Source organism: Kogia breviceps, chromosome 12 (genome assembly GCF_026419965.1).
Source record: "Kogia breviceps isolate mKogBre1 chromosome 12, mKogBre1 haplotype 1, whole genome shotgun sequence".
Taxonomy (NCBI): domain Eukaryota; kingdom Metazoa; phylum Chordata; class Mammalia; order Artiodactyla; family Physeteridae; genus Kogia; species Kogia breviceps.
Window position 1 is genome coordinate 84,852,225 of NC_081321.1, and position 13,096 is coordinate 84,865,320.

General features: G+C 43.3%; 1 long non-coding RNA gene and 1 other non-coding gene across 3 annotated transcripts in view; one reads left to right on the forward strand and one right to left on the reverse strand.

Moving 5' to 3' along the window:
- Positions 1-2,956: 2,956 nt before the first annotated feature.
- Positions 2,957-3,063, reverse strand: LOC131767542 (U6 spliceosomal RNA). The gene has a single exon (XR_009338748.1). It is a non-coding gene; the product is annotated as a U6 spliceosomal RNA (small nuclear RNA).
- Positions 3,064-10,826: 7,763 nt separating this feature from the next.
- The window catches only part of LOC136792285 (uncharacterized), a 37,073-nt gene continuing 34,803 nt past the window's right edge, over positions 10,827-13,096 (forward strand). For both annotated transcript variants that reach the window (XR_010835892.1, XR_010835893.1), the window contains exon 1: positions 10,827-11,386. This is a non-coding gene — a long non-coding RNA (uncharacterized lncRNA). The remainder of the gene's footprint in view (positions 11,387-13,096) is intronic.

A 13,096-nucleotide genomic window follows, 5' to 3' on the forward strand; every position in this document is an offset into this window, starting at 1 on the left:
GCGATGATTTTTTTTAAAGATGACATCAAAAACACAAGCAACAAAAACAAAAATAAACAAGTGGGACTGACTACATCAAACTAAAAAGCTTATGCACAGCAAAAGAAACAATCAACAAAATGAAAAGACAATCCATGGAATGGGAGAAAATATTTGCAAGTCATATATCAGATAAGGGGTTAATATCCAAAATATGGAAGAAACTCTTACAACTTCAAAGCAAAAAACCGCCCAAAACCAAAAACCAAATGATCTGATTTTAAAATCATCAAAAGACCTAAATAGACGTTTTTTTCCAAAGAACACATACAAATGGCCAGTAAGTACACGAAAAAGTGCTCAACACCAATAATCTTCAGGGAAATGCAAATAAAAACCACAATGAGCTATCACCTCACACCCGTTAGAATTGCTGCTATTAAAAGACAAGGATGTGCAGAAAAGGGAACCCTAGTGCACTGTTAGTGGGAATGTAAATTGGGCCAGCCACTATGGAAAACGATAGGGAGGCTCCTCAAAAGATTGAAAATGGAGCCACCATATGATACAGCAATCTCACTTCTGTGTATTTATCCAAAGGAAATGAAATCACTATCTCATAGAGATATCTACACCCCCAATTCACGCAGTATTATTCACAATATCCAAACATGGAAATAACCTAAATGACCATTGATGGATCAATGGATGAAGAAAATATGGTGTATACACACACACACACACACACACACACACACACACACACACATACACACACTCACACTGGAGTATTACTCAACTTTAAAAAAGGGCAATCCTGACATTTGTGACAACATGGGTGAAACTTAAGTGCATTATGCTAAGTAAAGTAAGTCAGACAGAGAAAGGCAAATACTGTATGGTGTGCCTTATATGTGGAATCTAAAAAAGCCAACTCACAGAAACAGAGAGCAGATTGGTGGTTGCCAGGAGCTGAGGGATAGGGGAAATGAGGAGATGCTGGTAGAAGGATACAAATGTCCAGTTATAAGACATCTGGGGATCTAATGTACAGCATGGTGACTATTGTCAACAATACTGTGTTGTATAACAGCAATAACAAAATGGTAATTACGTGAGGTGAAGGATGTGTTAAGTAACCTTATTGCAGTGCACATTTCACAGTATAGAGATGTATCAAATCATCACACCTTAAACAACATTATATATCAATTATATCTCAGTAAATCTGGAAATCAAACAAAAAACCAACCCAGAGCTCAGGCTGCTTACCATACCAATTAGTTCAGGACCTCTGGGAGTGGGATCTAGGCATCAGTATATTTTAAAGACCCCTGGGTGATTCCAGTGTGCAGCAAAGGTTAATCCCTCTCTGGAAATGGGCTGTTCTTTGTGGGAGAGGGCAGAATGTGCTTCTATTTGCCTTGAGACTTTCCCATGAGATAGTACTTCTACCCAGACCCTCTCCACTTGGGTAACTACTGACAAAGGTGCTCTCTTTGACCAAGTTCTAGTCAGCCTCCTCTGAGCCCTCTACTCAACTGGACTCAACTGTGGGCTTTGGTCTCTATCCTTATAGAGTCCAGTTTTAGCAAGAATCCTCTGAAGTCAATTTAGCTAGAATCCCTCATCCTCAATATTTGGAGAATCACCCTCAATATCTGATCACTGTCCTCATCTCCCTCCCACCATTCGCCGGTATCTGATCCTCTTGGCCTGCCCTCATCAAGGATCCTGTCTGGTCAGTTTAGCAAGAATTATACTACCCTCTTAGTAACTTTGTATCCACCGACCCCCGCCTTGCTCCTTGGCTATAAATCTCCACTCCCTTGGTATTCAGACTTGAGCCTGAGCTCTCTCCCCTTCTGCCAAAAGGCATTGCAATAGATCCTCTTGAAGGAAGTCTTCCTTATCACCTTTAACAAGCACCAGAATAATTTGTTCTTTAACACTACTACTCACCCTTAATGTCTCAGTTTAAGTCTTAAATGTCCTTTTCTCTAGGAAGTCTGAATTAGGTGTCCCTCTCTATGCTCACAGCACCCCCTCTACTCCTCCTATCAATTGCTATTGTAATTTCCTGCGTACTCTTCTCTTGTGTCCCATTTGACTCCAAAAGTCATGACGGCAATGCTGCATCCACCTTGTTCCACGTGAACAGCAGCAGCAGCAGTGAATACTCATTGCATCACACACGGACTCTGTGTCACTCCCTGTGCATATTATCTTAGCTAATACCTATCTCAACCCTATTATCATCTCCATTTTACAGGAAACAACCTGAGGATGGGAAAATTAATTAACTTGCCTCAGGTCACACTGCTAGGAAGCCCTTAGTGCTAAACTCAGTTTCTGGCACATGGTAGGGTGTTCAATAGAGATTTGTTGAGTGAAAAAAAAATAAGTGCATGAACTGCTTTCCTCTCTAGTTTGTCCGCAACCTCTCTGGTGGGATTGACACCACAGTGAGATTCCCTTCCACTACTCCCATGCTTACTAAGGCTCAGCTTTGACCTCTTCCAAGTTTTCTGTCCCAAAGTAGATGGGCTGAAAGTCCCGACCTTCATATGACTGAACAGCAGCAACTTCTAATGAAAGGGCTAGTATTCCAGCTTGTTTGACAGAGCATACTTAAAGGAAAATGAAAATAAGAGAGGAGAGACTGTATGTGTAACATTTCCCGAAGTGTGTACTTTCAGCTTACAGCCTGAGAACCCAGCGTGGGAGGAATAGGGCACGGAATTGTTGCAAAAGACCCTTAAATCCTTAGACATGTCACACATTTTCTGAAAATGGAAATAAGCATGATTTTCCACTTCTAGATATACTATTGGATTTACTGCTGTCACAACCAATAAAGCGTGAGCTCATTTAAAATTATTATCGAATCCATATCAGCTTCCCATCATTTTATTCAATAAGTACAAACTGCAGCACTAAAACATTTTGCAGGGTCCAGTGGGATTTTTTTTTTATTAAAAATATGGAACGCTTCACAAATTTGTGGGTCATCCTTGCGCAGAGGCCATGCTAATCTTCTCTGTATCGTTCCAATTTTAGTATATGTGCTGCCGAAGGGAGCACCAGGGGGATTTTTGCAGTTATTAGTAGTAATAAAAATTCTAAATATTTATTGACTGGGCAGTGTATTGTGGATGCAGAATACCTCATTTAATTCTCCATCAACCCTTTGCAGTAGATACTGTTATTCTCATTTTACACAAAAAGAGCACAAGATATCCTAGAACACTGACAATAATATTTCCTGCTTAATACTGTGATGAAGACAAAACACTTAGGGGACCGCTGGGCCAGTGCCAGGGTGGCAGCAACAAGAAGGGTCCATGGAGACTCAGAACGCTTGGGTGGTTGGAAGGGGCATGCTAATAATATCCGGACATGGAGACGGGGCCTCAGGTAGACTGACTATGTCTAGAATCGGGGAGCTCATGCTGATCCAAAAAGGAGGTGGTGTATACCTAAAGATTCGCAGGGGCTAAAGTGGCTGCCTTGGCAAATGGTGACGTTCTTGGATGGGGTGGGGAGAATACATAAGGCACCTGGAACCTCCAATGCTGGGAAGAGTGGTGCATGAATACTCAAGTATTCATTGAATCTCTACTGTGTTCTAGGCACAATGGAAGTGACTGGGCTACAGTTCTAAGCAAAAGAGCTGTGATTTCTCTCTTAATTGGAATTGTTTAGAGAAATTATTCAAATATTAACATAACACATAATTTAAAACTGTGATGGGGCTTCCCTGGTGGCGCAGTGGTTGAGAGTCTTCCTGCCGATGCAGGGGACACGGGTTCGTGCCCCGGTCCGGGAGGATCCCACACGCCGCGGAGCCGCTGGCCCCGTGAGCCATGGTCGCTGAGCCTGCGCGTCCGGGACCTGTGCTCCGCAACGGGAGAGGCCACAACAAAAAACAACTGTGATGAAGGAAAGGTACAAAGTGCTCTACAAGTGTACAATAGGGGAATCTGCTCTCAATTGGAGGGTCAGGAAAGGCTTTCCTGAAGGAGGAACTGGAGAGAGGGAAGAAGAGTAAGGATTCCTAGCAGAGGAAACAGCAAAGGCCCTGAGGTGGAAGGAAAAGGATACATTGGAGAAAATGAAAGACAGCCAATATGTCTACAGCCCAGTGTGCTGAGAAAAATACCCCTGGGACTCTCAGCAGGCTGGAGAACAAGACAAGGAACAAGCCACCGAAACTTGCCTCCAAGCTAAGACCAGAGGGACTAAGGCTATTGAACTATACAGGTCGGAGCTTCCTCAACTGGCCCCATACTAGGGACCCAGTTAGTCCCAAGGTAGCCTTCACCACGCTGCCTGGCACTTTCGCAGGTGGCAAGTACCCTGGCTGGGGGGGAAATTTGGGTTTCGGCCCTAGTTCTACCTCTTTTTCAGTTAGGAACCACTGGAGCTCTGCTGACCCTGTGGGATTGTGTAGGAGTGGTCCGTATACTGATTAAAGTTTTGGCAGCACTGTTACAGAGCAGTGGCCTTCAACCTAAGCTGCACGTCAGAGTCACCTGGAGGAACTTTAAAATTACTGCTGCCATTATCCACAATAGCCAAGACATGGAAATGACCTAAGTGTCCATCAGTGGATGAATGAGTAAAGAAGTGTGGTGTATATACAATGAAATATTATTCAGCCATAAAAAAATGAGGAGGTCATACCATTTGCAACAACTTGCATAGCCCTTGAAGGCATTATGCTAAGTGAAATAAGTCAGATGGAGAAAGACAAATATTGTATGATCTCACTTGTATGGGGAATCTTACAAACAACCACCACCACAACAAAAACAGAAAACCAAACTCATAGAAAAAGAGATCAGACTTGCGGTTACCGGAGGCAGAGGGTGAGGGAAAGGGAGTTGGAGAAAGATGGTCCAAAGGTACAAACTTTCAGTTATGAGATGAATAAGTACTAGGGTTATAATTTACAGCACAACGGCTATAGGCAACACTGCTGTATGATAAATGGGAAATTTTTTAAGAGAGTAAATTCTATGAGTTCTCATCACACGGAGAATTTTGTTTCCTTTTTTATTTTCCCCTTTTGCCTTTTATTGTATCTATATGAGAAGATGGATGTTAGCTGAACCTACTGTGATTAATCATTTCACAATATATGTAAATGAAACCATCCTGCTGCATGCCTTAAACTTACACAGTGATGGATGTTAAGTATTTCTCAATAAAACTGGAAAAAAATTACTGCTGCCTCAACCCCATGCCCACGGTTTATGATTTAACTGCTCAGAGTATAGGCTGGGCATCAAGACTTTATTTATTTATTTTTGCGGTACGCGGGCCTCTCACTGTTGTGGCCTCTCCCCGTTGCGGAGCACAGGCTCCAGGCGCGCAGGCTCAGCGGCCGTGGCTCACTGGCCCAGCCACTCCGCAGCACGAGGGATCCTCCCAGACCGGGGCACGAACCCGTGTCCCCTGCATCGGCAGGCGGACTCTCAACCACTGCGCCACCAGGGAAGCAGGACTTTAAAAAAATCTCTCCCAGTGATTCTAATGTTCAAGCAAGTTTGAGAACCACAGGGTTAGAGACTAGTTCCCAATGCCAGTCTACAGATAAGCTATATCATAAGTACCTGCAGGGCTTATAAAGAAAACTCCAGCTCTATATCAAATCTGCTGTGTCAGCACTTAAAAATGGAAGGCTTAGGTGATTTTTGAACCCAGCCAGGTTTGCTAAAGCCTGATTTAGATCATGGCCTCTCATACTTTAATCTGATCCAGTCTGGGGTGGGGCCTGAGTTTCTGCATTTCTAACAAGCTCCAAGGTGTTGCTGCCTTCCAAGCTTGAATAGCAGTGGCTTCAGGGGATGCAAACGGAAGAATGGGTGGCTTTTCTCCAAAACCTGCCAAGGTCTGGACCTGGAATCTATTAGCATACAGGGACCTTATTTACATGTCCATGTCCCCTTCCCAGATCCCTTTCTTCCGAGCAGGGATTGAGTCTTTTTTTTTTTTTTAAACTTCTTTATTAGAGTGTAATTGCTTTACAATGGTATGTCAGTTTCTGCTTTATAACAAACTGAATCAGTTATACATACCCACAGTCTTTGTCATGGCACCATCTCTAGCATCTAAACTCAGTGCTCAGCATGTTAGAAGCACAATAAGTGGGATTTGAATTGAATAAATACCGTGATATCCTCAGGGTCCAAGATGTAGAGCCAGCTGAAGGTGAGACATTGCTGTAACACGGGCCTTCTGCCACTTCCAGTCATGAATTCCAATTGGATGGGGTCCAATGCGAAGCTGTGTGTTACCCAAGCCTGCTCAGTAGGGGGTAGGGTCAAAGCAGGCCTCTGGAATATTAATAATTCTGAGCAGTGACCACAGCTATGATATTTACAGACCCATGAAGCACAGGGGACAGACAGGCTGCACACACAGCTATAGACTCCAAGGATTTACTCTGCTCCAAATGGAGCATGTATATTGCCCAATGCTGCCAAAAGCCATACGGCTCATTAGCTTTTACTATACAGAGAAATGCGCCAGGCCTGGTGCTAAAAGGACATGACAAAGCACATTTGACAGCAACGGTCAAAGGAAAAAAGCACAGTGGGAGCGGAACTGCTCTGTGGGAAGTTGCTCATGCCTTTGGAACAGGAGACAAATACCTCTGCCTCTCCGTTTGCAGGCCCAGGCTGGTTGGAATCTGACAAGGACTTATTACTTTAGAAACTGTTTTCAGGGGTTTGGTTTCTTCCCCTGGATTCTCCTTGCATGGTGATGGATGTTTTATACCTGAATGTCTTTTGATGCTATAACTATTGGTGTAGTTTGTGAGTTACATATTGGGAGGGGGGTCAGAAGAGAGAAAGGAACAGAGAGAGAGCAGAAAGAGAGAGAAAGAGAAAGAGACAGAGAGGCAAAGAAATAGAGAAGGGAAGGGGAAGAAAACCCCACAATTATAAGTAGATGGAAAGGAGCAGAAAACTGTAAAGAAAGGGCTGGGAAGTCAGACAAGGATGGAGGTAGGACCTCAGGCCAGGGCTCCCCCTTCTTTTTGTTGCTTTATACTAAAGGATGGTCCAAGTATCCTTCAAAAGGAGCTTACCTGGTACACACCCTTACATCCTGCAAGAGGCATAGAGGGTGACATTTTTGGTCTCACCCTTTAGCCCTGATAAATCGCTGCTGACTCTCACCATGAAATCTCACCCTTATGTTTTTTTTCTGCCACCATCACTCTCTTTACTTTCTGTCAAAGGCTAGGCTATCTGGTTCGGGGCAGTTACCTTTTATGCGTTACATTTTTTTAGTGGTTGGAATAATTAAGATCTAGTCTCTTAGCAAGTTTGATGAGTATAATACAATATTCACTATACCATGCATGAGACCTCCAGGACTTTTTTACTACTTGTGGCAAATTTGTGCCCCTAAACAACATCTGTCCTATCCCCCAACCCTGCATCCCCTGGTAGCTACCATTTTACTCTCTGTTTTTACAAGTTTAGCTAACTACGTTTAGATAACTACGGGACGTGACAGAGGCACTAATTATCGCTGCAATGGCAATCATATTACAATCTATAAATGTATGAAATCAATATGTGGACACCTTAAATTTACACAATGTTATATGTCAAATATATTTCCAAAAAACCCCCAAACCTTGGTCAGACTATTCGAACCCAACTTTATCTGACCCTACCACACTTAAATCTCTTCACTCAACTTCCCCCATGTCTCTGGCCCTCATCTCTGCACACAGCCTGTGATGAGATCTTGTCCTCTGTCCCCCCAGCCCCACTCCATCCCGAGGTATATAGATCCCACATGGAATGTTACACATCGCTCAGTGTTTCCCAAAGTATGTTCCCTGGACCACCTGCTTCAGAATCACACGGATGGGGGTGAAGGAGGAAGAAAGGAAGACTTTTTTACGTGCAGTGTTCTGGGCCCAGTCCACCCAACCCTATTAAACCAGGCTGGGCAGGGGGCGACTGTGGAAAACTGCATTTATATCTTTGGCCCAGTTGATTCTGATACACAGGACAGTTTAAGAACCTCAGCAAGAGCAGCCCTTCAGGGGTCTCAAATTCTTCCTCTTTCAAGACCCTGTTCAGAAGATCAGAGACCACCCTCCCTAAACACATGCTGTGTCCAGAGACTGGGTCACACACTTACACAACTCGTGGAAACTCTCCAGGCCTACGCTTTCTCATCTAAAAGCAGGGGGCGGTGTCTAAGTTGTGAATGGGAACAGGGACAGGACAGGTAACAGGTACATAAGGGCAGCTGACCTGATAGGAATTAGGGGAAGCTGGAGGCTACATGCTCTGGTTCAAGGGGCAGCTGCCTCTGCACTGCACTCAGTTGTGGCTGGAGGGGAAGGCCACCCAGAGGTGCCAAATATTCTGAATTTGTAAGGAATGCTAGAAATCTGGATTTGTACATAAATTTCTCTGATTTTTAATTTCTGGCTAAATTTTTTTTAACAGGCCAAACAAAATAGTGTACACATTCAGACTGTGAGTCTATGTTTGCAACATCTGGCCTAGAGCTTCCTGGGGTTGCCTTGAGCACGAGGGTGCTGGGATTCACTGACCTGGAACCTTCCTGGCTTAATAAGTCGTTCTGTTGCTGGTTGAAGCTTCTCTGCTGTCCCCTCTCCTTTTCAGAAGAGCCAAGGTTCTTAAAAATTAGCACACATTAAAATCACCTGGCGGACTTGTTAAAATACAGATCACCAGGCCCGTCTCCCAAAGTTTCTGATTCAAAAGATCTGAAAATTTGCACTGCTAACAAAATCCCGAGGGATGCTGAGGCAGCTGGCCTAGGCTTGATGCTTTAAGAACCACGACTAGAAAGCACCTCTCACTGCCTATAATGTTTCCCCTCCTTAAATCAGCGCTCACACCTTAGCTCCTCTCGCATTTCTGAGTCACTTCCCACAGCAGTCACTTTGGGCCCTTCTGGGGTTGCTCACATGATCAAATCCATTTTGACAATAATAACTGTCTTTTTGGGGTGTTTACTATGTGCCAGCCATTCATGTAAACACATTACTATATTCACTTTGATCTTCATCACAACCCTATTAGGAAGGCATTAGCACCCCTAATTTCTACCCGGAGGGAAGTGAAGCCCAGGGAAGTTAAGTAAGTTGCCCGCAGTCGCATAGTGAGTGAGTGGTAGAGCCAGAATCCAAACCCAAAATGTCTGACTCCGGAGCCTGTTTATCATAGAATTTCTAGACAAAGCCTGGGTACTTTTTGAGAGGGAAAGGAAACATCATTAATGATTATGCCCGACGACAGATGTCAACCAGGGCTATCACAGGCAAACCAGGACGTAAGGTCACCCTGTGCGTTCTGCCATTTCAAATGTCCTTTTTGGATGATCTACAACGTTGTGAAAAGGGCACAGATGTTGCAGCCAGTCAAAATACAGCTTAATTGAGCTAAAGCATGAAAGGACTTAGGTCAGGGCCTGCTACATGGTAGGAACTCAACAGATGCCTGTTTCTTTCAGTCAAGCTTCTAAATCCTTACAGGGGAACATAGGCAAGTGTAATATATAGCTAAGATTCTGGAGGCCCTACAATAATGTTGATAGAACAAAAAAAAGAACATAAATGAAAACTCTTAAAAGGTCACACTAAGATTCTAATAATCCAGGGCTAAGCATAAGAGTTCATAGAGGGCAGCTCCCTCAGGTTTTACATTTTTAAGGAGGTATGGAGTTTGAAGTGAGTCTTGAAGATTGAGTAGAAGATGGGGAGGCTAGAACTGGTGGTAGGTAGAGAAAGACACAGTTTATGCAGAAACTAAATCAAGGCTAAGAAACATCTCTGTGACTAAACTCTGTTGCATGCTTCAAGTTCACTCCAACCTTTGTAAGACTCCAGATAGGATAAAAGAGGGAAATAGCTTTATTTATTTAGTGAGTTTTGTATACTCTGTCATTATTTTGCCCTCACTCACAAAGCCCTAGAGGACCCGGATGAAGACTTGATCCTCCCAGGCACGCAAGTACAGACAGAGAAATTTCTGAGAAGAATTGGCCTGGGGTTTTCGAGAACTTTTGAATTTAGGGATTTTGAACAAAATCCTGCCCATCACAATGGTTTTCACAGTAAGAGCAACAGCTGCTGGTACTTAGTCCCCCTGATTTATGTGAAAAGGAAGGGCAATTTCATCATACTTTTTCTCAGTCCCAAGTGTGGGAAATTCCAAACAGGCTCAACGCTACCCTCTAGTGTGCAAAATGGGAAGATGTGGGGATCAGAGAGCGTTCGTGACAAAACCCCTGGAAGAAGACTGGAGAAGGTAAGGAGAAAGAAACATTCTTGTATTTGCAGAAGGTCCATGAATTAATAAGTATGCAAGGACTCTAAGAAACAGACACATACTTCCCTGATGAAAGGTCTAACATGGTACTTCCCATAGAATGTAATGTTCTGTAAAGTACCAGTCCTATGTGATATTCCATTCACATACCCTCCTGAGGCCCATGGTGGAAAAGTTAGGAATTCTCTGTGCACCACCCCAAGCCTTCATTAGAGAATCAGTGTTTAATAAAGGCTTGTATAGTAAAGGCTCTGGGAAGTTACGCAATGATGAAATTCTACTTCCCACACATATTTGAGCACTGAAAAACCTTTTCTGTTTTGTTTTCTCCCAAATCCATGTTATCCCCTGGGAGAACTGCTCCTAGAGCATACGTCAGACAGTGCTAGTGGGAAAAACACAGAGTTCTTACCTTAAGCTCTCCTATGATGAAAGAAGATCTGTCTCATAGGGTTTGATTACTCTACTTTGCTTGCAAAGATAGAACTCAATAGTAACCCAGTAGAGCTGACCAAGGTACAAAAGGGCAAAAGAACAGGGTGATGACTGAAACCAAGTATCTGATCCATGGCACCGAGGACTGGAAGATCCCATAAGAGGCTAAGAGGTCAACCAGCTCCACCCCACCCTACATCCCATCCAAGTCTTTAGGCAAGACACTCAATCTTCTTACAGTTCTCCTAACGCGTCATTCTCACTCCCTGTCGATCAAAGTTCGAATGAGGCTTCGTTCAAGTGTCCCCTTCTTCAGATTTTTCTCCTGATTCTAGGCTCCGTTGAGCATATCCATTTCTGACCTTCAGTTAGATCATTCATTTATTCATCGAAGGCATATTGAACACCTGCTATATGTACAACATGGTGCTGGGAATGCAGATCTGAATAAGACAAAGAGCGTACTTTTGAGGAGCTCATAATTTCTGCCACTGAAGGAAGATGTGAAGAGGGGACAATGCAGATTCCACTGAAGAAGATGAAGATACAATAAGCCACAAAGACATTGCCAAATACCATCCAAGAGGGTTGTCAACATGGTTGCATGGAGTTCCTAGAACAAAGCTTGGCTCATGGTAAGCACTCCGTAGATGTTAGCTCTTATTGTTGTTATTACTACCACTGCTATTACAGATTACATTTTTTTGCATTACTTGGTTCTTTTTTTTTTAACCAGATACTATTTATTTATTTATTTATTTATTTATTTATGGCTGTGCCGGGTCTTGGTTGCTCCGCGTGGGCTTTCTCTAGTTGCGGCAAGCGGGGGCTACTCTTCATTGCGGTGTGCCAGCTTCTCATTGTGGTGGCTCCTCTCTTTACGGAGCATGGGGTCTAGAGCGCAGGGCCTTCAGTAGTTGTGGCACGTGGGCTCAGTAGTTGTGGCACACGGGCTTAGTTGCTCCGTGGCATGTGGGATCTTCCTGGATCAGAGATCAAACCCGTGTCCCCTGCATTGGCAGGCGGATTCTTAACCATTGCACCACCAGGGAAGTCCCATTACTTGGTTCTTAATATGCTGTAAGTGTCCAAGGAAATGGAAGGGTAAGATGCCATCTCCCCCACAAGTGGTTTACTTGGTGAAATTATCCTTTACTCAGTGGCTGATAAATACTAAAGCCAGTGACACTTTATTTCTCTGCCTGTAAAATGATGCTACTGATGACTCTCTTTTTGGCTTATTTCATTGACTCATCAATTCCTTCCTTTATTTTTTTGACTAATACTTATGGAGTCCCCATTATGTGCCAGACTCTGTGCGAGGGATGGGGAATATAGTAATCAACAAGACAGATATGGTGTCTGCCTTCCTGGAGCTTGCTATAGCCCAGGACTTGGGAGAAAATTTAAACAAAATTATGTTATGTGAATGTATTTTGTGACATACAAGGCAGGGGTAAATGTAGAGTATTATTACAATTTAACAACTTACCAACAGTACTGCTGTCAATCTTGGCCTTTAGTCTCTGGAATGGAGAATATCATTGTGCTTACTTGGCACTCTGCCTGGTTTCATGACCTTCAGAAATGTCTGCTGAACAAATTAATGAGTGGACAAATTAATTAGAAGCATTATTACTAAAATTCCATTTGCTACATAAATATAATCATGATGAAAAGAAAGGGGGCGATAAGAATACATATGAATTAATGAACTCCTATTCTGTGATAAATGACATTATGTACCCCATTTTAAGGGTGAGAAAAAAAATGAAGTTCAGAAATATTAAGTAACTTGCCCAGGGCTTCAAACCTATACACACAGATAGTAAAGGAAACTAGTGGCCTGAGAACACACATTTTCCTTCCCCTTTAAGGGGAAGCTACATTCTTTCCCCAGATCCCGTTTTTATTATTGGGGAACACGGTCTTCTTTTCCAGACTAAACTAAGTGGGAATGGATGAGGGGATGACTTCCACCTAATATGTCGCAGCTGGAGATGGGTGCCATGGCCATGAGCTGAAATTAATGCCCTGAAGGCAGTCATTACCAGCTCCAGTCTACTAGGAACCCAGAGCATCTCTGATAATGCAGTCTTGATGTCCTCCCAACATTTTCCAAATAAAGTGAAACAAACAACAGATTTCCTTAACACCAAAAGGCCAGGAGTCTCTGTGCTGAGTGAACTTGATGGAGAACTCAGTCACACAATAATGGGGCCTGTAAGTCACCTAGTCCAACTGTTCACTTGACCGTTTAATCTCCTCTACTCCATCCCCACCAGGTACTCTCTAGCCTATGGGTTGGAGAACTTGTTCACATTTGGGGTAAGCTACTTGTAATG